The sequence below is a fragment of the Bos mutus genome, chromosome 19 (assembly GCF_027580195.1).
Source record: "Bos mutus isolate GX-2022 chromosome 19, NWIPB_WYAK_1.1, whole genome shotgun sequence".
NCBI lineage: Eukaryota > Metazoa > Chordata > Mammalia > Artiodactyla > Bovidae > Bos > Bos mutus.
Window position 1 is genome coordinate 1,066,127 of NC_091635.1, and position 24,237 is coordinate 1,090,363.

General features: G+C 49.0%; 1 protein-coding gene and 1 long non-coding RNA gene across 13 annotated transcripts in view; one reads left to right on the forward strand and one right to left on the reverse strand.

Annotated features, from left to right (window-relative positions):
* CEP112 (centrosomal protein 112) overlaps positions 1-24,237 on the forward strand; it is a 356,316-nt gene that overhangs the window by 255,170 nt on the left and 76,909 nt on the right. The gene's annotated exons all lie outside the window — the stretch shown is intronic.
* On the reverse strand, positions 13-23,278 carry LOC138992051 (uncharacterized). Of its 3 annotated transcripts, none has more exons than XR_011467848.1 (4): positions 22,905-23,278; positions 1,813-1,950; positions 1,290-1,492; positions 13-1,040 (listed from the first exon to the last, which is right to left on the reverse strand). It is a non-coding gene; the product is annotated as an uncharacterized lncRNA (long non-coding RNA). The 3 variants fall into 3 exon arrangements; XR_011467849.1 differs by lacking the exon at positions 13-1,040 and adding an exon at positions 22,019-22,151 and having other exon boundaries at positions 1,279-1,492; XR_011467847.1 differs by lacking the exon at positions 13-1,040 and having other exon boundaries at positions 1,279-1,492.

Here is a 24,237-nt window from a genome sequence, read left to right on the forward strand (position 1 = left end):
CGTAGTTTTCGTCACAGTGAGGCTTTAGGGGAAGACGGAGGTGTTGAGTAGGCCGAAAAACCCACTTACAGGGCCGCCAATCTGGAGAATAGTGCAGAGTACCCCTCACTATTCAGTCACCCCGGAGGCATGCTGTTTCCAGGATCCACCCTGCGTGGCAGGTAAAGACGCGCCCAGAGCTTTAGCCGGAAGGATGCTCCTTCCCGCGCTCACATGCCTATCATGGAGCTCCCGTTCCGGGAAAGGCCCCCACAGCACCAGCATTCCCATCTCCTTTCGGTGCTGTACTTTCCACCCTAGCACATCAGCTGAAAACTGAGCAATGTAGAAAACGATGCTGGAGAAGGATACTTAAGGATCTGAAAGATGTTCACAAGACAGTTTTCAATGAAAATGCAATTTACAAAACATTAAGTACATAAGAGGTCGTCTTTGCCCCCCCGCCAAAGGTATGTATAAAGAGAAGAAAGGCTGGAATTATGTGTCAGCATTTTGCTGGTGGATACTGTTAGTGGTGGAATTTGTGGTAATTTTCCTCTCTTAGCTCTATACTTTAGTTCTTTTTTAAATTAATTGATTTATTTTAATTGGAGAATAATTACTTTACAATATTGTGATGGTTTTTGCCATACTCAACATGAATTGGCCACAGGTATACAAGTTTCCACCCCGCCCCCCGATACTCTAGTTTTAACAACACTTTGACAACATGACACAGTAAAAATTGTTTGCTAGAAAAGAAAAGGCCTTAGCCTGAAGGAATTCAGAGGTGGACGTCAGGGAGTCCTGCAGCTGAGACCAACGGCGGGCATGAGCCTCGCTGTCTAGGAGACAAGAAGGGGAGCATGCTATGAAGGGGAACTCCTGGGGCATAGAGACTTCTAGAAACACGGTCATGCAAGCAGATCCTTTACGCTGAAGTACACCCCGTCTCCAGAGCAGAAGTCCTCATCACTGTTCACTGCTTCAGTTCATCCTCACCTTCAGAGGCAAGCTTCTGAAGAGATCTGTCGCTGCTATGTAACAAGTCACCCCAGAACCTGGGGGTTTAGAGCGACCGCGTCAGGAACGTGCGCGGGGGCGGGCGGGCGGCTCTGCTCAGCAAGCGGCGTGGGGTGCGCCCTGGTCAGCGTACTTCTCCCGGAAGCTGGGCTGGGCTGCAGTGCCCAGGACCGTGCATGGCCTCTTTTGTTTTGTTTTAAGAAAATCTACTCTATTGTTTTTATAAAAATGGATAATGGCATATGCTCATGAATAATTCCAAGTGCAGTGGGGAAAGGGAAAAATACCTGAAGTCACGACAGAGTTCATCACCCAGAAGCAGCCAACCACCTTAGCAGTCAGGTGAGGTCATCGCAGGTGCCTGACTACTGCAGGGAGAAAGGAGATCCAGATGGACTGGTGAGCTGGGTTCACCCGCTAGATTCTGTATTTGTGTTAGGCTTAGAAAAATCTCAAGTTGATTTTACTTAAATTCGGCAGATGGGTGAATCTAGAGTGAAACAGGAAGAACTGTTAAACTTTGGGGCAGAATTTGAGTTTTGGCTGAAGACTGAGTTCTAGAATAACACACGTGCTCCCTTGACCCTCGTCACTCCTCCTGCTTGGGGTGCACACGGTCTGAGCTTGCGACACGCACAGTTTGTCTCTAGCCGTAACCTTACTTCATACCCACACTGTCTCTAAAGGACGTGGTACTTCCCACCAGGCCCTTTATAGTCAGCCTTCCACACTCCCACCCCCAAACTCCTAACTTTCATGTGGTTCCAAATGGGCAGGATTTCATGGGCAAGTGGTTCCTTCAAGACTCACGGTGCTGCCTTCCCTGGGTTTTTCCATGTTTAAGAATGTCTTCTGGGACATCCCTGGTGATCCAGCGGTTAGGAATCCACCTTCCAACGCAGGGTGTGAGGGTTTGATCCCTAGTTGGGGAACTAAGATCCCATGTGCCTTACAGCAAAAAAAAAAAAAAAAAAGCAACATAAAAACAACAGAAGCAATATTGTAACAAATTCAGTAAAGACTAAAAGTGACCCATATCAAAAAAAAAATTCTTAAAGTTTTTAAAAAGTCTGCTGATTAACCCTTATGTTTGAATAACCTGTGAGATGGACATAGTATCCTTATCTTCATTTTCAACTGAAAACTTGGACGTTGCTCACGTGGCACATAAAGCTGCCGTGGAGAAAACTAGGCAAGGTTGAGCTTTCCCAGGTCCGCAGTTTGCTGTTTCTAGGGGATTCCTGAAGAAGTCTGTCTTTATCGTTAAGCTTAATAGAGTAACACGGATAAATTATGCTTTTAACCAGGATCCCCCTAAATGCTAAGCATTCCGTATCAACTGTCTCTGAAGTGCAGCGAACCTCCCCTCCATATAACACTTGCTGGTAGAGTCTCTGCATTTTCTGGAGCCTAGGGAAGGGGTGGGAGAGCTGGAGGAGAGGGCGCTCACAGGCTGGTCAGGCTGACTGCTCTTTGAGTTCACACTGCCTTAAAGGGTGTGCGGGCAGCGGCATGTCATCCTGGGGATTGAGTTGTCCCAATTTGGTGTCCGTATGCTGTGGTTTTTCCAGTAGTCATGTACAGACATGAGAGTTAGACCTTAAGGAAGGCCGAGCACTGAAGAATTGATGCTTTCAAACTCTGGTGCTGGACTAGACACTTGAGAGTCCCTTGGACAGCAAGGAGATCAAACCAGTCAATCCTAAAGGAAATCAGTCCTGAACATGCATTGGAAAAACTTAAGCTGATGCTTAAGCTGAATCTCCTATACTTTGGCCAACTGATGTGAGGAGCCAGCTCATTGGAAAAAACCCTGATGCTGGGAAAGATTGAGGGCAGGAGGGGGAGGAGGCAACAGGCAGCAGAGGATGAGACGGTTAGATGGCATCATCAACTCAGTGGACATGGGTTTGTGCAAACCCCGGGAGATGGTAAAGGACAGGGAGTGTGCCGCAGTCCGTGGGGTTGCAAAGAGTCAGACACAATTTAGCAACTGAACAACAATGGTTTTAATCTCTGATGTAGTAAATATTATAGATACAACCCACATACACAAAACCTCTTTGGGGTTCTTAATTTCTTAAAAGTGTAAAGGGGACCAGAGACCAAATCCTTTGAGAGTCGCTTGTCTAGACGTTGCCCTTCTCTCGGCCTTGTTGACCGCCTGCTCTCTACCTTCGTGCTCACCGTGGTGATACGGTCTCCGTGTAGAGTCCTTTCCCTTACGGTTTCAGTGTCATCTTCTGTGACGTGTCTGGGTGAGAAGCCATGCCAGGTTTGTTCCTTCCTCTAGTGAAGTTTCCACTGCACCCTGATGCTGTCCCCACGTCCTCATCTGAAACCTTGCTGTGGGACATGTTTTGCACCCCGGGATCTGCACGTCTAGGGAGGTGACGTGGAGCTCGTCGTTATCTGTGGGCAGGGGCGACACGCGGCACCCAGACCCACGTGCGGCGTGACGCATGCGAACGCCCTGAGCGGACGGACAGAAACTCCCTCGCACCTTCCAGAACAGTCGGTGGTCTTGAGAGGATTTGGGGATTGCAAAGAGGAGGTCGTGTCTGGATTCTGCTTCCTTCTGCCGCCGAGCAGATCCTAAGTTTCTTGAGCACAAGCGCTTACTGCCAGGTTTGTTTCAGTGGAAGTTCTGGAAATAGACTGAATAAATGAATGATGAAAAGTGAAAGTCGCTCAGTCGCGTCCAACTCTTTGTGACCCCGTGGACTGTACAGTGCATGGAGCTCTCCAGGCCGGAGTACTGGCGTGGGTAGCCGTTCTCTTCTCCAGGGCATCTTCCCAACCCAGGGGTGAACCCGAGTCTCTTGCATCGCAGGCGGATTCTTCAGCAGCTGATGTTACCTCTTAAATCAAGGCTCTGGAAGGAAGCACATGCCTTCACTCTGGAGTCGCGCTGCTGGCAGCAGCGAGCTCGGGAGTGCTTTGTGCTGCAGTAGCAGACGCTCGAACACGGCTCCGATTTGGGCTGGCAGGTTTGTGTTTTGCCTCCCAGGCAGATTCTAATCAAACCCCCTCGCTGTGTTTACACAGCATCTCTGTTCCCCAAACCCCAGGCTGCCCACCAGAGCCGGCCGTCTGAGCGTCCGCCAGCACCGCCCCTGAACTCACACCGGTTGGCGGGGGATGTGGGCAGAGGCAGCTCTGCAGGAGGGCCGGGAGCTCTCCTCCAGCATCGGGCACCCCCAGGCCGAGTCCTGTCTGTGAAGCTGCTGGATTGAAAGTGCCTCGCTGTGAAGCCAGATGTCCGAGCAGAGATTTCACATCACAGAGAGGTGTTGTAAAATTTTCGCTTGTAGGTACAGAAAAGAGATTTTAGAGCTGGGATGCTCTTCTGCCTTGGCCACTGCCTGGAGTTTACGAGGAAAGATCGCTGCCAGGGGGCCGTCGAGCAATCTGGTCTGTGTTACCAGCAGGGCTGGAGGGAGGGGAAAGAGCATTTCATAAGGTTGGGCAATTGTTGCTGTGCTGAAAGCTCACAGGAATCCACTTCCCAGAGAATAAAATTACAGACCTCATTGCGGGATTTCAGGGACATTGAGAAACAGGGAGCAATCCCGGAGCCTGGCATCAGACAGCCCTGCTTGGAACCTGCTCACCAGCTAATTCCTGTCTCCCCTGTGCTCATCCTAAGGGCGTGGAGGGCACGCTGTCTCGGTGCCCTCTGGAGCTGGAGTAATAATGCCAAGAAGAGAAATGGACTTTCCATCTCACCCAAGGTGATTGGCCTGCCCACGCGGAGAGGGAGACAGCCGTCCAGTCCTAACCGCGTCAACGGGAGCGCCGTTTCCCCAGGAAGGGTGCTCTGGGCGGCGGGCATGGGACGCGGCGATGGCTGAGCAGAGGGGGCGAGCGGTCTCCCCGCGAGTATGCCAGCCCCGCCTCTCCTCCAGCTCTGTTCTCTGGAAGATCTCTGCTCTACTTGAAGACAAGTCGAAGGTCATTTGTTCAGTGGAAAAAACCTTCAAGCACTGTGAAGAGCATTGTTAGCCCCTGGGCCCAGGCCTGTGTGTTATAACAGGGAGCCGAGCAGAGTCGGGTGAGTGAGTGTGAGAGCGCCTGCGGAGGGCGGACACGGGCAGGAGCAGGGATCCTGCGCCAACGCCTGTGCCTCGTGGAAGAGCCCGCAACACCGCACGGTCCAAACTGGGAACGGCTCTGCTGCCTCAGATGCTGGAATATGGGTGCATCCTTCAGCTTTTTTCCTTTCATATATGAAAAAATTAACAAATAACTGTTTGGAAATATTTTCATCCTTAATAATTCTGAACTGATCCGAAGCTGTTTCAAAGTCAGTATGATGACCTGAAATACGTGATTTCATCATTACCTAAGCGGCCACAGCTAAAGTGACTGAATGATTGCCGTGTCTTATAACATAGCCTTCCAGCTCCAGGCCCCATGGTTGCAAGGACCGTCCACCTCCCCAAGACGGGGCTGCAAGGACAGACAGTGGACGGACGGCTCTCCACCATCCCTGATTCGCTTTCGAGCTGCCGGGCACCCTCCTGCTCTGCTTTCTCTGAGGCACCGAGTCAGCTCTCCCACGCGTCCCCCAGGCCCCTTTACTAATCCCAGCGTGATGTAGCCGTTGAGGCCTGAACCAGTGGTGTTTTCCCACCTCTAGTGCCCCCCCAACGCCATGCAGCATTGACCATATTGACCCACAACTTTCCCTCTAGAGCAGGTTTTGGAGAACCTTCCCCGAAAAGGGCTTGAGAGTGGATATTCTGGGGTCATACAGTCTCCGTCACAGTGACCCAGCTCCTGGTGCCGTGCTGCGCAAGCCTCAGACAGTTTGTTAACAAATGGGTGAGGCTGTATTCCAATAAAACTTTATTTAGGAGAACAGGCTTGAGTGAGGACATAGCCCACTGGCCGCAGTCTGCCCGCCGGGATCGGGGAGCTCACACCACTCCTGGTTGGCGGGTCTCCTCTGCTGGGCTCGCACCCCCTGCGTGGGCGGCCTCCGGTCCGGGCTGGGCTTTGCGGACCGTCTCCCAGCACGGTGCGCTCGTCTCCCCTGTGACTCTCTGGCTGTCACTTCTGTCGAGATGCTCGCAGGAAGCCTCGCCTGACTGGTCAGGCCCCATGGCTCCCATCTTCTGCCGGAGATGCGCTGCCGCAACCTGCTCAGTAACTGCAGCCTCAAGTGAGCATCTCCAAGCCGGCTCCTCCTTCCCGCCCAGCGGGGTCACCCCCCAGCTGTGCTGTTTGCTGTTGGACACTTCAGGTTCGTCTTTGTCCTCTCGCCTTCATCCCCATTTATCTCAAGCGTGTCACTGGAGTCCTCGAAGGCATTCCTTACTCCTCCGTTAGGACCCTACTCAGAGCCCTTCTCAGCTCGCTATGGTGTAACACAGCCTCCCTCGGCTGCTGTCCCTGCCAGAAGGCTCTCAGCTCCGCCCAGCAGGAGGAGCTCTGCCAGAGCAGCCCTGGATCACTGGTTTCCCTGCCTCACAAGGAGAGCTTTGGGATCACCAGGAGGCGGCTCGCCCGCCAGAGGAGCAGAAGAGCAAAGCTATGGACGCAGGCTCACAGACGAAAAGTAACATCCAGTAAACGTGTAAGGACCGGCTGACTCTCATCCCTGATTTAAACTGTAAATCAGAACTGCGAAGGGCCTGGCTGCCGCCTGATGGGCGTGAATGCTGACCCTGAAAAAGTACCCAGTGATGCATGGTCACTGGAAGTTCAAATCAGCGCTGCCTCTGGAAGTCGGTGTGATGGAAGCTGCTGCTACGTCAGACGCACACGATTGGAACCTTTGGTGCCGCTCATAGGGGTGTATCCCACGGATAAACTTGCAAAGCTCTGCAGTATCTTTGTAGCCTTATTTGAGCAAAAAGATGGAGAAATAAGTGGTGCTGCATGAGAGCAGCGGGATGCTTTGGTGTTGCTGTTCAGCGGCCAAGTGTCCCGCGCTCCATGAGCTCGTGGACTGCAGCACGCCAGGCTCCCCCGTCCTCCCCTGTCTCCCAGAACGTGCATTGAGTCGGTGATGCTGTCCAGCCATCTCACCCACTGCCGCCCCCTTCTCCTTTTGCCTCCAGTCTTTCCCAGCATCAGGGTCTTTTCCAGTGAGTCAGCTCTTCACATCAGGCGGCCAAAGTGCTGGAGCTTCAGCTTCAGCATCAGTCCTTCCAGTGACTATTCAGGGTTGATTTCCTTTAGGATGGACTGGTTTGATCTTGCAGTCCAAGGGACTCTCGGGTGTCTTCTCCAGCACCACAGTTTGAAAGCATCGATCAAAGAATGAAGTAGACCTGCCTTTGAAAGTGAGGCAAGATTGCCAGCATGCAGTCAGGGGAAAGATGCCACACACTATGTACATTTACCATTGCCTGAATGGGCCTCAAAAATGCGGGAAGGCGGCAGGTGGCCTCCAGCACAGGCCACCTGGATGAGGGGCGTAACTCATACACGCTTGTGACTGTGTTTCCCCTGACCCTACATTCACCTGTGCAGGTTGGGATACAGATATCCAGTGAAAAATGGAAATGGGTTGCACGTTTATCTGTATATGGTATTGGTGTGTGTGTGTACTTAAAAAAAAAAAAAAAGAATGCATATGTTGGGTTGCCCAGAAAGCTCGTTTGGAATTTTCTGTAAGATGCTATGTAAAAACGGGAACAAACTTTTTGGCCAATGTAATATGTATGTATCTCCATATATTCAACAGTTATACATTCTTAGGAAAAAAAAGTGAAGCTGTGAATAACAAGCAGTCGTACCAGCATAACTGATTCTCCTAAATGTGCCTTGTAAATCATGGAAAAATTTTAAGACAGGCCTTGCTCATTTTGCTTTACGTTTATATAATGTTATTTTCAGGGAATTTGTTGCATTAAAGAAATAGAACATGTAGAGAGTTAACTTTACACAGAATTTCTAGGGAACTAAATCAATTCAGTAAATTAACAAGGATAAGCCTAGTTTTTATAATTAATTTTCCAAAAGCAGATAATGAGGAAAAAAATTCATGTGATGTCGTCATGCCATCAAAAAAGACCAAAATGTCATTTCCAGGGCTGTCAGCAGGAGTCGTTTGCTGTCATAGCAGCTGAGACTAGAGATTTGGAGCGAGCGAGATCGGGGTGGTTAGTGGGTTGCAGGAATGCTTTAATGTTGGAAGCACAGAGGAAAGAGAGGAATTAAAAACAAAGACACAGCCCCCGTTTTTTTCAAGAGAAGCAAAACCCTTTTGCTTTTATGTTTCTGTCACTTGCTCCAGGATCCTTCATGAAGCCCTCTAACCACCTAAATAAATATTCATATGGCTGCTCAACATCTCATTAATAAACCAAGATTTGGTGGTAACATATTTCAGAGTAACATGTGATTTGCATCTCACCCTTGTTTAACTTTAAATCTCAAGCAATTAATAAACTAGACTCGAGAGGTTTTTAAGAAGTAACATCTTACACACACCACAAATTGCGTTATTTTTATGTGTAAATAATGATGAAAGGAGAGATTGTTCCTTTGATGTCTATAAACTACACTGTGAAATATGCAGAGAACATTCTTGAGTTCAGTTGCAGCCAAAACAAATAGACTAGTTCATAAAACAAAGCAGCAGCATTCTTAGAAGCAAGCGCTACTCTTTCTTTTCCTCCTGGTTCTTTTTCCATCATATATCCTTGCCATTCCTCAGGGCAGATTCGTTCCAAGTTCAAAAGTGATGCTGGCCTGTGTTTCCTCACCCCGAGAGCTGGGTCCTTCTCAAGCTCTTCCCAGTAAACTTGTCTTCCCATCGAGCTCAGACCAGACCTCAGCTGGACAGCCAGTTCCCTTCAGGGAATCACTGTTGTCAACAATATCCCATTATTGCTCAAAAAGCCAATTATTTCAGATGTTAGCAAACACTCATGTTCCTCAGAGAGATATATTTACTCACTCCTCTATTTTCCAAGCTGGCTTATCTAGCTCCCTTTGTTTTTAAGTAGTATCTGCAGATCCTTGTTTACAGAGTCTGCATCTGACCTGATTTTTTCTTTGAGAGTCAATAAAACAGCACCTTGTAAGTACTCATCTCCCAGGGGAAGTCTGTAGAAGTGGTTGGGCTCCTGTTGGAGCAAGGAACAAGTTCTGACTGACATCACGACGAACATCACGAGGTGGCTCACATTCCACATCAGGCATGTCTTCCTCCTCGAACACAGCGTGTGACTAAGATTACGCACGAGGCAGGCATGTACACATATGAGAGTTGGTCCATAAAGGTGGCTGAGCGCCGAAGGATTGATGCCTTTCAACTGTGGTGCTGGAGAAGACTCTTGAGAGTCCCTGGAACTGCAAGGAGATCCAACCAGTCTATCCTAAAGGAAATCAACCCTGAATATTCATTGGAAGGACTGATGTTGAAGCTGAAGCTCCAATACTTGGGCCAACTGATGCCAAGAGCTGACTCACTGGAAAAGACCCTGATTGAGGGCAGGAGGAGAAGGGGGTGACAAAGGATGAGATGGTTGGATGGCATCACCAACTCAATGGACATGAGTTTGAGCAAGCTCCTGGGAGATAGTGGAGGACAGAAGAGCCTGGCGTCGCAGTCCACGGGGTCGTAGAGGGTCAGACATGACCAAGTGACTGAACCACAAGACACACTGGATTGGAGACCCCAGAGGTGTACACTTGACCTCCAGTCCCTCCGGGCGGGACAGCGGGTCTCCTCCACGGATCGGCTTTGCTGCAGCCCCAACATGGCCTCATGACACATCGACCATTTACCTCCTCAGCCCAAAGCCTTTTCACCAACACTGATCCTGAGCTCCGATCCTAAGCTACCTTTTCTCTGTCTGAGTTTTTATTCTAATTTCTTTTCATCTGATGGTGGTTTTCTACTTGAGTTCACCATCTTCCTGTTCAAATCCATTGTTCATTTATTCTTAAAGCTTAATGAGCAGAGTATTTAAATACAGTGGATTCTTGTGAAACCGCCTCCTTTTATACCAGCTACAGCCCAGTCCATAACATCTCATTGACCAACAGTATCTTCAAGTGGAAAAGACTTGGAGATAACCGGCCCCTACCGCATTCTCCTGCCCTCATCCCCACCCCGCTCCACAAATGAGTCCTGAGCCCGTGGAGGGGGCGGCGTGGTCCTTTCCACGCAGCTCTTGGCAGCATCAGGCCTTGAGACCAGGCTTCCACCTCTTCAGCCTTTCCCTCGTGCTCACTGTATCCAAACACACATGGAAATAAAGGAAAATTCATTTTCCTTTAAAATCTACGTGAGCTGCCGGAACGGATGAAGCGTCTCCTCACGTCGTGCCTGGTTCCCGTGACTGCTCTTGGCCGGGGGCTCAGCGGCCAGCGCTTGTTTGGATGTTTAAGGAACGTGTCCCTCGGTGGCTGGCTCTGTCACTTGCTATGATTTTTAAACTATCACCAAGTGTCCTTGGAATCAGAATATTCAAGGTCAATTTAGAATAGAGGTGAGGGTTCCAGAAGCAACTTTCTGGACCCCTCGCTAATTTTAAGGGCGTTCCAAAGGAAGGAAACTGGTGAATAACCACGCCTCACCGTCTTGCAGGCCTGGGCTCTGTAGACACTTAGGCCAAGACTGATTTGTGAGAGTCTGTTTTCCAAGAGGAGACTGGTTGTTTTGAAGATCCATTGGGTTCGATGGCTTTATTCCTGTGGTCAGTGAACAAAGGAAAGCCGTCGACACAGCAGCCTGCTGTGTTTTTGGAAGACACTGACTGGAAATGGCCGGCTCTGGGTCCCTTTGAGCAATTTTCCAACCTTTGCTGAACTGGGATGCGTCACCCGAAGTCCCACCTTCCTGTTGCATCTGCTTCATTTTTCTGAGGCTCAAAGACTCCTCCCTGACACGCTCGCGTGTGCTGCCTTTCAGAGGCTGGCGGGCCTTCCTGACAGGGACTCTGGAGCCGGGACCCCGTGGGTCCAAACCCTGCCTCCACCATCTGGAAGCCGCGGGGCCTCAGACAAGTCACCTCAGCTCTCTGGCCCACTTTCCTCATGTCAAGAAACAGTTTACAGTAAAATGTGCAGGAATGGCAGTGAGAAGTAAACGGCTTACGGCTTGAGCGGTGTGGAGGATAGTGCTTCTGCTTAATAAGCCCTACGTATACATCATTGGTGCAGAAGGAAGAGGCCCCACTCCAGGGTTCTTGCCTGGAGACCTTCATGGACAGAGAAGCCTGACGGGCTACTGTCCATGAGGTTGCAGAGTCAGACTCGACTGAAGTGACTTAGCATGCACATGTACATCATTGGAGAAGGAAATAGCAACCCGTTCCAGTCACCTTGCCTGGAAAATTCCATGGACACAGGAACCTGGTGGGCTGCAGTCCCTGGGGGCTTGTCTCTGCCCTGACTCTGGGCAAGCGCTAACCCCCAGGCTGGCCCCTCCTGTCCCCGCCCCACCCCTGGATCCCCCTTCACTTCTCGGGTCCTCGGAGACCCGGGGGCCTGGGAATGCACCCCAGCTCTCACAGGCTCGTGGGGTTCCGCATCCCCAGCCGTCCAGGTAGGCCTGGCCACGGCCTCCCAGTGGCGCCGCGCGCCCAGGTGGGCGGCCCGCCCCACCCCGCCCATTCCTGCTCGCTCTGCATCTCCTCTCAGGTGCCTCTGTCCCCGGAAAGACTTCCGTGATGGTGACCTCTCGAGACCGACCTGGGCTCCGTCCTCTAGGCCCGCCTGTGGGCTCTCTCTCCCCACAGCGTGGACGCGGGAGTGGGCGCGTGGGAGAAAGGACGCAGGAGCACGTGTGCGGGAGAGTGGGCGCGGGAGCGCGTGGGAGAGTGGACGCGGGAGTGCGCTCACGGGAGTGCTGACACAGGGCATGCTGACAGCTGGCGCCTCTGCTGCTGCTCTGGACACCCAGCCCCAGCAGGTCAGGGCCGCTCACCACAGTCGAGTCCAGCCTGGAGCCTAGCCGCATGGTCACCCGGCGCTCATGTGCTGGCTCGCGGGTGGTCACTGCTAATAAAGCCAGGCCCGGCGTCGCCTCTGCGTGTGGGCTGTCCTCGTGTGGGCTGCATGAGCAGTAGAAGCAGAGCTCCTCTTAGAAGGACTTTCTTCTTTAAAATGTTATGGGAGTGTAGTTCGTTTCAGTGTTGCGTTGGTTTCGGGTGTGCAGCAAAGTGACCCAGTTATACAAATACATGTTTTTTTTCAGATTCTTCTCCCATGTAAGCCACCCATATAAGAGTTTTGAGTAAAATTCCCTGCGCTGTCCAGTAGGCCCTGGTTGATCATCTCTTTTATATACAGTCGTGTGTATGTGTTCATCCCAGACTGCTGGTGTATCCCTCCCCACAGCCTATCCCCTTGGGTAAAGTTAAGTCTGTTTTCAAAATCTGTGAGTCTGTTTAGTTTTGTAAATAAGCTCATTTATATCATTTTTTTTAAATTGCGGCAACACACACGCAGAGAAAGCAAGCCGTCCACCTTCGGAAGCATCTCTGAATCCCTGCACCCTCCACGACATGTCTGGGCGCCTCCTCAGACCCTCCTCTTTCTGTCTCCTCTGTGTCTCTCAGAGGCAAACCATTCTGAGCATTTCTCTGAACTTTTCAAGCAGAAATGCTTAACAAGATTTTGGTGCTAAAAAAACAATCATACTTACAGGCTTTACCCCAAGAAAAGAGCATGTTCTTGTCTCTCATCTTTCAGTGACCAGCCCCTGGCCTGTCTGTGCTGCTGTTTGTCATTCTTCACTCGCTCAGTCATGTCCAACTCTTGGTGACCCCATGGACTGCGACACGCCAGGCTTCCCTGTCGTTCACTGTCCCCGAAGTTGGCTCAAATTCATCCATTGAGTCAGAAATGCCATCTATCCATCTCACCGTCTGTCATCTCCTTCTCCTGATCTCAATCTTTCCCAACATCAGAGTCTTTTTTTCAGTGAGTTGGCTCTGCGCATCAAGTGGCCAAGGTATTGGAGCTTCAGCATCAGTCCTTCCGATGAAGATTCAGGGTTGATTTCCTTTAGGATGGACTGGTTTTATCTCCTTGTAATCCATGAGACTCTCAAGAGTCTTCTACAACCCCACAGTTCAAAAGCATCCATTCTTCGGCGCTCAGCCTCCTTTATGGTCCAGCTCTCACGTCTGTACGCAACCACTGGAGACAGCTGTCACACCCGTGTGTGACCACGGGAGAAATCACAGCTCTGACTAGAAGCTCTGAAGAGCTGGATTTCCTTTCCTTTCTCCTTCAAATGTTTATCCAAGTTTTTGTTTCATCATGTTCAGGTTAGATTATTTCATTGCTTTTTTTAAATGTTTTATTAATAAGCATAAAGAAATACGTCCCCCTAAAAAGTTCAACTACATCCTCCCAAAATAAAATCAATAGCATTCAATATGAATACATATTTAACTACTAATTAAATAGACATTAAAATTAAGGGGCCCATGGAAAGAGGCTGTCTTCCTAACAGGATGAGTTGAAGGAGGCACTTTGCAAACATTCAATCACTGATTATATTCTCTAGAAAAATAGTAAATATTTGATTGAAATTAAACTAGTAAATGCAACTTCCAATTAAGATATAACAAAACATCACCTTTACACTTTAGGACGTTTGCTTAGTCAAGTCGGGAGAATTGAAAGGAGTCAAAGTTTATATCAATAGAGAAAAGTTGTCAGAAAAAATATTTATAGGCAAAATTATGTTCAATGCCTCCAAATGGTTATCAGGTCAGCCTGCCTACATGACCCTCGGTGGGCAAGACAGAGAAATCAGCTTCTCATTCTTATTTCTCTTATTTCTTCCTGGCCAAGAAATCTGGGGCCTTTGAAACATTTTCACCTTCAGCTGCCATGCCTTCACTAGGGCGCAAATTCTCTAACTGCTAGTTTTCCAAGAAATCGTGTGCAGGAAAATTAAAACTTGAAAGACAGTCTGGAAAAAGGGATTTGACCCAAAAAAATGTTTTCAAAGCCATGCTTTGTATTTATCGTATGGCGTCTATAAAGCATAGCTGCTATGCTGGGGGACATTGGGTAGGAATATGGACTTTCAAATACCTGCCTTTAGGTTAAGCCCTGGAGCCAAAAGCCAAAGAGGAAAAACCACTAATCAAAAGAATAGATAAAAATTATGTACAGTAACCATAATATGGCATTTCTGAAAGTCGTCAAATCAGTTTCAAAACCTTATTTTTGTTCTAGTTCCAGTGTCTCTTTGGAGTTTTCCCTCTCTCTTCTGGGACTGACCTGTTTTCCTCTCTGTGAGATCATTAGAGTTTAAAGACAGCCTGTGTGAGCTGTGAGCTCTGAGCTGGCCGGCTGGCCGCTTGCCTGAGGCACACGGCAGCCTTTCAAAGGCTGTTTCCGGGGGCAAGGCAAGTTTTAAAATTCATGGTAAAGACTTTTAAGTGTGATGTAGTCAGAAGTCCTAAAATATACATATTTATTTAGCTGAGCAAATTATATTTCCCAATGAGAGCACAGCCGTAAAGGTTAGCATTTTTCTAGGAATAAAATAAAATGGAACATGTAAATACAACTTTTATTACAGATGAGAATGTCTTCAGGCTTGAATTATTTGCACCACTGTTTAGAGACTGGCTTTGTAAGCATAAACCCGATTTTCAACTGAAAAGTTATGGCAACAATAGCTAATTTCTGGAACCCAGCCCTGTGCTGGCAGCACAGCGCGAGGTTGGGGTTTCCTGTGACTTTCCTGCCCCACCAGGCCCTTGGGATCACTTTGTCCCCGGATGCCTGCCACTTGCGGCCTCTGTTCCTCATTTCCCCTTGTCTGGTGACCCCGTCTCTTGTCTCCACCACTGACCCCCAAGTTTTGAGTCAACCACACACACCACCACGGCAGTTGTAGCAGACATCTGCCCTGAACCGCAAATGGAAATGCGTTTCCCAGCAGAAGCTTTGTGATAAAGGTTAGGTCCTGGTCTCACAGCGGCACAGCGCTGAATTTCATACACTTAAGGGTCAGATAGGCCTTTCCAGGTCCAGTTCCTCCACCGGATACAAACACTGACGTGAGCCTGAGCCGCCCCAGCCCCCTTCGTGGACCTCCTCTACCCTCTGGGGAGCAGGGCCACACTGGTCCCTACTTCTCACCGAGCGTCCCATTCTGGTTCTTGGCTTCATACCCAGCGTCCAGTTCAGTATTTGGTAAACAATAAGCACTCAGTAAATGTTTGCTGAGTGAAGAAATGAATTTGGCATCTACATCCACCAACTAACAAAACTATACTCTTAGAAAGGATCAACCTCCTCCTGCTTATTTTCATACTAGACATACTGGTGGTGGTGGGGATCCTGGTGGGATCACAGTGGGGACTGTGGTGGGGATCCTGGTGGGATCACAGTGGGGACTGCGGTGGGGATCGTGGTGGGATCACAGTGGGGACTGTGGTGGGGATCGTGGGGGGATCGTGGGGGGATCGTGGTGGTGACAGTGGGAGAGGGGCTTCAGGCATGAAGCCTGGGATTCTGATGACCGCCTGCTCCACACTCCACTTAAATCTCTTCCGCATTTGTATTCACTGGCTCTTCTTTCCTCTTGAGGAGCTTTAAATATATTGGGTTGGGCAAAAGGTTCATTCATAATTTTCCATAAGATATCACAGAAAAATCCTAATCTTTTGCTCAACCATATAAATTGTACACAATGCTCTTGATTTTTTCTCTATATTTTTCCCTAACCCTAACCCTAAGGGGAACATAAGTCCCTTCAATTTCACCTCTGTCTGCTCTGCAGAAGAATCACAACTTTGATGCCAGTTTCCCCTCAAAGTCCAGGCTGAGTTGCAGATGGTCTCCTAGGATCTAGAACGCTGTGTGTCTTCTCCACAGTCTCACTGTGGCTGACTCTGGTTACACCGAGCTCCTCGGCTGACTCTTCCTTATTCCTGCACAGCCAGCTGAATTGACCCTCTCCGCTCTAGCACCATCACCTCAATCTGATTTGCGCTGATCACCCCCGTCCCGGACTCCCCCTGAGTCCCCTTGCTCCCTTTCACCCAGCTCTCCCATATGCCCCTACAGCAGATACATCAGTTCAGTTCAGTCGCGCAGTCGTGTCCCAGCTCTTTGCGACCCCATGAGCCGCCGCACACCAGGCCTCCCTGTCCATCATCAACTCTTGGAGTTCACCCAAACTCATGTCCATTGAGTCAGTGATGCCATCCAGCCATCTCATCCTCTGTCGTCCCCTTCTCCTCCTGCCCCGAATCCCTCCTAGCATCAGAGTTTTTTCCAATGAGTCAACTCTTCTCATGAGGTGGCCAAAGTACTGGAGTTTCAGCTTTAGCATCATTCCTTCCAAAGAAATCCCAGGGCTGATCTCCTTCAGAATGGACTGGATGGATCTCCTTGCAGTCCAAGGGACTCTCAAGAGTCTTCTCCAACACCACAGTTCAAAAGCATCAATTCTTCAGCACTCAGCTTTCTTCACAGTCCAACTCTCACATCCATACATGACCACTGGAAAAACCATAGATTTGACTAGACGGATCCTTGTTGGCAAAGTAATGTCTCTGCTTTTGAATATGCTATCTAGGTTGGTCATAACTTTCCTTCCAAGGAGTAAGCGTCTTTTAATTTCATGGCTGCAATCACCATCTGCAGTGATTTTGGAGCCCCAAAAAATAAAGTCTGACACTGTTTCCACTATTTCCCCATCTATTTGCCATGAAGTGATGGGACCAGATGCCATGATCTTTGTTTTCTGAATGTTGAGTTTTAAGCCAACTTTTTCACTCTCCTCTTTCACTTTCATCAAGAGGCTTTTTAGTTCCTCTTCACTTTCTGCCATAAGGGTGGTGTCATCTGCATATCTGAGGTTATTGATATTTCTCCCAGCAATCTTGATTCCAGCTTGTGCTTCTTCCAGCCCAGCGTTTCTCATGATGTACTCTGCATATAAGTTAAATAAGCAGGGTGACAATATACAGCCTTGACGTACTCCTTTTCCTATTTGGAACCAGTCTGTTGTTCCATGTCCAGTTCTAACTGTTGCTTCCTGACGTGCATATAGATTTCTCAAGAGGCAGGTCAGGTGGTCTGGTATTCCCATCTCTTTCAGAATTTTCCACAGTTTATTGTGATCCACACAGTCAAAGGTTTTGGCATAGTCAAGAAAGCAGAAATAGATGTTTTTCTGGAACTCTTTTGCTTTTTCGATGATCCAGCGGATGTTGGCGATTTGATCTCTGGTTCCTCTGCAGATACGTGGGCCGCGTGTCTAAACCGGCCCGAGAGTGTCAGCCCCATGCAGACGCCTCCAGTTGTTCTTCACTGCCCTGTGTGTATCCGCAGCGTCAACCAGAGTGACTATTTTTGTGGCCTAAATACACCCTCTGTTTCCTTACACACGAATCTTTGCAGATATTGTTTCTTCCACCAGGTCAGATACAGGATTGCTTAGTCTAAGATTTCAGACATGCACCAACTGTAAATGATAAAATGAAGATATAAGATAGAGCCGTGGACTGCATTGTCAAAACAAAGGTGAAGTGAAGGTTTCCAGAGGAGAGGGCGAGAAGGAACGGACAGGGTGGCTAGGGACACAGGTGGGCGTTAGTGGAGACACTGCGCTCACGTGGCTGTCAGAGATGGCAAGGAGCGGGCACGGCCAGAGCTGCCCACGTTCTGATCCCACAGGTGAGCAGAGGGGAGTCACAGACGGGAGCACAGACTGTTAGTTCATCTCCACGCCAAGGGCCAGTAATCACCGCGTGAGTGGTAAACATTTTAGACTTTCTATAGAAGCTCCTTCTCCTAAGAAAGAATACTGTAAAATATCTGTATTTTTTGTTGACTTGTTTATACTTTAGTCAGTTTGGTTATCACAACCCAAACAAAATTAGATGTAGCTATCAGTAAAAATACTATATATTTACACTGTGGGCAGGGATATGAAAATATACGTATGTGTGTGTTTACGTGTGTGTATCCACCTGTATTTAAACACGTGGGAGACGGAGATGGGGGAAGAGGAGGGGCAGGGGGAGAGGCGGAGAGAGACGTTGGAGCTGGGTGAGGCGGTCTGGGCCCAGCTGTCATTTTCACTCTTGAAAACTGGAGCTCAAAGGGACATGTTCCTTTGGAGAGAATCAGATCCTCTTTGGAGAAGACAAAGTAGAAGATGGTTGCATAATTTACGTGAAGAGTGTATTAGAACTGCCACCCGAAGACTCATGTCCAGGCTGAGGAGCCCTGGGCTCCCGCGAGCAGTGGCCGTTGTCAGAGGGGAGGTGACTTAGTGCGGTGTCCCCAGCTCCCTGGGGGCAGCCAAGGGAAGAAGGAAGGTAACTGACTTGGAGGGAAGAACAGCCCGCAGAGAATCCGAGCAGGAGAAACGGACCGAATTCATGAAATGTGTGCGTTTTGCCGTCACCTGGGAAAGAGCTTTGTTAGGAGCCGGTGTGGAGTGCCGCAATGCCGCAGAGCGCTCAAAATAACGTCTAAGTTGTTCTTTAGACAGTATAGGCTTTCCTTAAGCAGCTATATTTAGATTTGCTTATGTTTTTGTTTCTAAAGTTAATATAATTTGTATCCTCTGCAGATTTGGGCTTGTGCTCCCCAAAATACAGACAGCAGTTTCTGAAGGCTCAGTAACAATGTCAGTCACATCAGCAGGTTCTGTCTGGGCACCTGGTGCCAGCCTCGACCACGGCCGTCTGCTGCAGAGCCCCCTCCAGTCCCACCTCCCTCTGCGAGTTTCCGAGAGCTACCAGGACACACAGGCCGCGTGTCACCTGCCTGCCTTGCTATAGAGCTGGGAACCCAGAGGAGACGCAGGGAAAGGGAGCGTGACTGGCGTGAGGAGGCCTGGCGCGCTGCGGTCTGTCAGCGTGTGAGGCTGTGCGCCCTGGGCGTGTCTCCGTGGCTTTTGTGCTGTGTCTGCCTCCCCGAGTATCCATGCCCAGCGTTCACCGGGTTCCTGGCCAGTGTCCGCTCGCTCAGCCTGGCGCAGATGCACCAGCTTTGCTCCAGTCCGGGCGCACAGCCCCGAGCCCCTCTAGCCTTTGCTTCTGAATTCCCGCATGTGCCCACCTGCCCAGAGGACAGTCACTCGTGTCTTCTCATCCCAAGGGAAGATTAGAGCAGGGTCAGACAGCGCTAACCAGCACACTCTCAGGCACTATTCTGGTCACTATTTACACTTGCTGCAGAGAAAGCAGGAGGCTTTTTTTGCTGCAGCCACACAGCACGGCATGGCAGAAATTACGTGTTTTTCTGGGCTTTGCTGGTCAGATGGAAGACGGTGGCCTCGTTTTCATATTCTTTTCCATTATGATTTATCACAGTGTGTGGAATACAGATCCCTGTGCTATACAGTAGGTCCTTGTTGACCATCTGTTTTATATACAGTAGTGTTTATCTGTTACATAGAATAATATGTATCTTCTAATCTCAAACTCCCAGTTCATTCCCTCCCCCACTTTCCCCTTTGGTAACCATAAATTTCTTTTCTGTGTCTGTGGGTCTATGTTTTATATATAAATTCATTTGTATCATTTTTTTTAGATTCCACATACAAGCAATGTCATGTATATATCTGTCTTTCTCGGTCTGGCTTACTTCACTTAGTATGATAATCTCTACGTTCATCCATGCTGCTGTGACTGGCACCATTTCATTCTTTTTTACACTGAGAAATAATCCACTGTGTGTATGTACCGCATCCTCTTTATCCATCTATCCGTAGGCACACAGGTTGGTGCCATGCTTTGGCTATCATAAATAATGTTGTGATGAAATTGGGGTGCATATCTTTCCGAGTTATTATTTCATTTTATTCAGATAAATACCCAGAAGTGGAATGACTGAATTGTATGGTGGTTCGAGTTTTAATTTTTTGAAGAATCTTTATACTTTTTTCCATAATGGCTGCACCAATTTATATTCCCATCAACAGCACTGGGCGGGGGGCGGTTCCCTTTTCTCTGCATCCTCACTAACATTTGTAATTTTTTGTCGTTTTGATAATTGCCATCTGACAGATACGAAGCGGTGTCTCACTGTGGTTTCGGTGTGTGTTTCCGTGTTGATCAGTCGTGTGGAGCACCTTCGCACGCGTGTTGGCCGTCTGAATGTCTTCTTTGAAGAAACGTCTGTTCAGGTCATGTGTCCATTCTTCAGTCAGGTCGTTTCCGCTTTTAGGGCTAACTTGTACGAGTTCTTTACGCATCACACGTTTCAGCTCTTAAGCTCTCACTAGACGTGCGACTGGCCAGCATCTTCTCCCGTCTACTAGAGTGCCTTTTCGTTTTATCGGCAGCTTCCTTTCTTGTGCAGAAGCTTTTTAGTTATCTGCTGTACTGTTTGTTTACTCTTGCTTTTGTTGCCCTTGTCTGAGAAGACTGGTCCAAACAAGTATTGCTAAGACCAGTATCGAAGAGCTTACTGCCTGTTTTCTTCTAAGAGGTTTACATTCGAGGATGTCCTGAGTCCGTTTTGAGTTGGCTTTTGTGTGTGGTATAAGACAGTGGTCCAGCTTCAGTCCTTTGCATGTGGCTGTCCAGTTGTCCCAACAACACTTACTGAAGAGACTGTTTTTCCTCCATTATGTGTTCTTGCCTCCTTGTCATGGATTAATCCATCATATATGGGTAGGTTTATTCCCTTGTTTATTTTTATTCCCATACTTTATTTTGGGGGGCTCCAAAATCACTGCAGATGGTGACTACAGCCATGAAATTAAAAGACGCTTATTCCTTGGAAGAAAAGCTATGACCAACCTAGACAGCATATTCAAAAGCAGAGACATTACTTTGCCAACAAAGATCTGTCTAGTCAAAGCTATGGTTTTTCCAGTAGTCATGTGTGGATGTGAGAGTTGGACTATAAAGAAAGCTGAGTGCCAAAGAATTGATGCTTTTGAACTGTGGTGTTGGAGACGAGTCTTGAGAGTCCCAAGGAGATCCAACCAGTCCATCCTAAAGGAAATCAGTCCTGAATATTCATTGGAAGGACTGATGCTGAAGCTGAAGCTCCAATACTTTGACCACCTGATGCGAAGAGCTGACTCATTGGAAAAGACCCTGATGCTGGGAAAGATTGAAGGTGAGAGGAGAAGGGGAAGACAGAGGATGAGATGGTTGGATGGCATCACTGTCTCAATGGACATGAGTTTGGGTAAACTCCGGGAGTTGGTGATGGACAGGGAAGCCTGGCGTGCTGCAGTCCAGAGGATTGCAAAGAGTCAGACACACTGAGCGACTGAGCTGAACTTATTCCCCTGTATTTACCTTTGCGAAAGCTGCTTCTTTAGCAGACAGTTTCCCCTTCCTCACCCCTGCCTGTCAGAGCCGTTACTGTTACTCGGGGTTTTTCTCAAACGCCACTTCCTCCCTGAAGACTGTCCTCATCACCTTGCGCCTTGCCTTCATGTCACTTAATTGTAAGTGGACTTTTTTTAAGTTTTATTATCAAAGTTTGCAGATATACCCAAAAGCCAAGTACAGTGCTACGAACCCCATCATGTGCATCGGGCAGTTTCAACTGTGATCAAAAATGGGCCATGTGTGTCTCACACTTTCTCCTTTTCTTCCTTGCTAAAATAACTTAAAGCACATTTCAGACGTCACGTCATTTTATCCTCCGTATTCCAGAAGGCCTCTCAGAAAACACGGGCACCGTGTCACACAGCCACAGTGCCAACGTCATACCCACGAAAATTAACAGCAGTCTTTGTAGTATCATCTAACACGTGCTTCATAATTAGGTAGGCCCAGTTTTCCTGAAATGTCCATTTAAAGTTGATTTGTCTGAATCAGGATCCAAATGAAATAGGAGAGTTGTGTCTGCGTGTCGTGTCTTGTGTCTCTCTGTCTGCAGCAGACCCTCCTTGCTCTCTGCCCCACCCTGGCGACCTCCTGCAGACGCCCAGGGCCTGGCCGTGGAGCCTCCCGCCTTCTGCACTTCTGCACTGGCTTCCCTGCAATGTTGCTGGACTTCTTTCTGCCTCCTTTTTGTTCCCTTTTGTTCTCTCAGCTGGACACTTAAGACATCACTGAACCCCCTGATTTTTGTCCTGACCACATACCTTCTATGTCAGTCTGAGCACCTTCAAAGGTGAGGCCGTGGCTCCACTCCACACTGGGATTCCTGGGTGATGTCTGATCCACACTGGGATTCCTGGGTGATGTCTGATCCACACTGGGATTCCTGGGTGATGTCTGACACATTGTTTGTATTTTTAAAATACCATTCAGTTGATTTATCTAGAATGAGTTTTCTCCCTCTTGCAAAATGTGAGCTGGAGATATATACACTCAGTGCCGAGATATTTATATTAGGAATTGAGTTGCCAGAGAATTCTCAATAATCTAAGTCCCCATTTCTACTTTGCACTGAAAGAATTAGAGCCAAACATACGCGGGCACAGTTTTATATCTGAAGCTGCTTACAGTTTGGAGTAAAAGCACTTAACATGTGCAGTTATGAAACGGGTGAGATCTCCCAGTGCCTCACACAGACTCCAGGTGCGCACTGAAGTGGTGTCAGAAATCAGCGGTGTTGTGCATTCAGCAGTGAAAATCAGCTCACTAATCATTTTTCTGATCTAAGAATTTAATTCTGCTCAGTAGTTCAGAAATCAAGCTGAAAGTCTGACAGTACAAACACTATCCTGTGTGTGCTTTGTTGCTGATAACTAACTGCAATCCGAGCCTTAATAACCGAAAGGGAGTGGGAGGAACTTCAAAGGTTGCATGATAAATGTTTTTGACAATGTGTCAGCTGAACATTAAGCAGGATCTTTGCAAATCCTCTCATTCTAAGTGGTTTAAACAGAAAGTTTTAAACTTCTTCCTTCATGAGTATTGGCCCCAGATAGCACAGTATCCCGAGGTTGAAAAGGGAAAGAAAACTACTTTATCTGGCGAGTATAATCCCATCCCTCCGTGAGCGGGGGTCCCGGAGGGCCTCACCTGAGGGTCCTGCCTTCACGTCTCAGGCGTTCGGCGCCTCCTCACCGAGCGATGTGCCGAGGTGACGGCGGAGTGACCGCGTCTCTGACCCGATGTGACCGCGCGCACGGGAGAACAGAGGCAGACCAGCCAGTGCGGTGACCGCGGCGCCCTCCTCACGCGGCTCCGCAGAGGTCTCAGGAGGGGAGCACTCTGGGTCCTCCCAAGGCTGAGATGGGGCCCGGAGCTGGGCAGTGGGAAAGGAGTGGCGGGCGGGGGCCGCGTTTCAGGACCAGACACAAAACGAGGGGCTTCGCTCCCCGCGTGCGTCCGTCCCAGGGCTGCTGTGGCAAAGCGCCAGGACCCGGCAGCCTACCCCGGCAGGGGCGGCGCTCTCAGACTGGATGGGGCGGGAGGGCCGTCCCCCCACGCGCAGCAAAGCGTGCCGGCGTCTTCAGTGTATTTATAGATAAACCAGAGTGGAAAGAAGCATGGTGGGCTGTCTGAATCCGGACGTTTTCACAGGACCCGATACCGGGACCTTTTCTTGTGCCAGTTTCGGCGGGTGTTCTGGACGGGCCTGAATGTCCGATAGTCGTGACCAACCCCTCAGGTGTTGAAAAAGAAGCAAGGACACTGGCGGACGGCTTGAGGAAACAAGGCAGGGCGCTCCTTGGGATGGGTAAGGGAGGAGCCTGAGCAAAACGCGGGCACTCTTATCCATGCGCAGCCAAAGCAGATGCAGTGGTGTGGTTCAAGGCGGGAAGGGGGATCTGGAGAAATTTCAGCAGGGAGACCCCAACTGTTTTCAATGAAAAGCCACGTGTCCTCTGTAAAACTGGCTCACGCTGCCAGTGACTACTATTGCTGACGTGAGTGCTCAGTCACTCTGCCGTTTCCAGGTCTTTGCAACCCCACGGACTATAGCCCGCCAGGCTCCTCTGTCCGTGGGCTTCTCCAGGCAGAGAATACTGGAGTGGGTTGCCACGCCCTTCTCCAGGGATCTTCCCGAGCCAGGGAATGAACCTGAGTCTCTTGTGTCTCCTGCACTGCAGGAAGATTCTTTACCACTGCGCCACCTGGGAATTGCCATAGCGCCAACATCTCACTGAGCGTTTCAGAGAGCACTTTAGAAGTGTGACTAGGCAGGCTACCTTGTGATGCTTACAGTCTAAGATGAAGGGGAAACACCAGGTGAATCATGATTCATAAGTGTGTTCTCATGTAGGGGACATGACTGAGAAATATGACTTCAGGTTTAACAGAGGAGAAATTCATGGCTCGTTTTGGGTTACAACCGTGCTGCAGGCTCACGTTGACCTCCCGTGTAGACGATTACCATGCAAGAAACTAA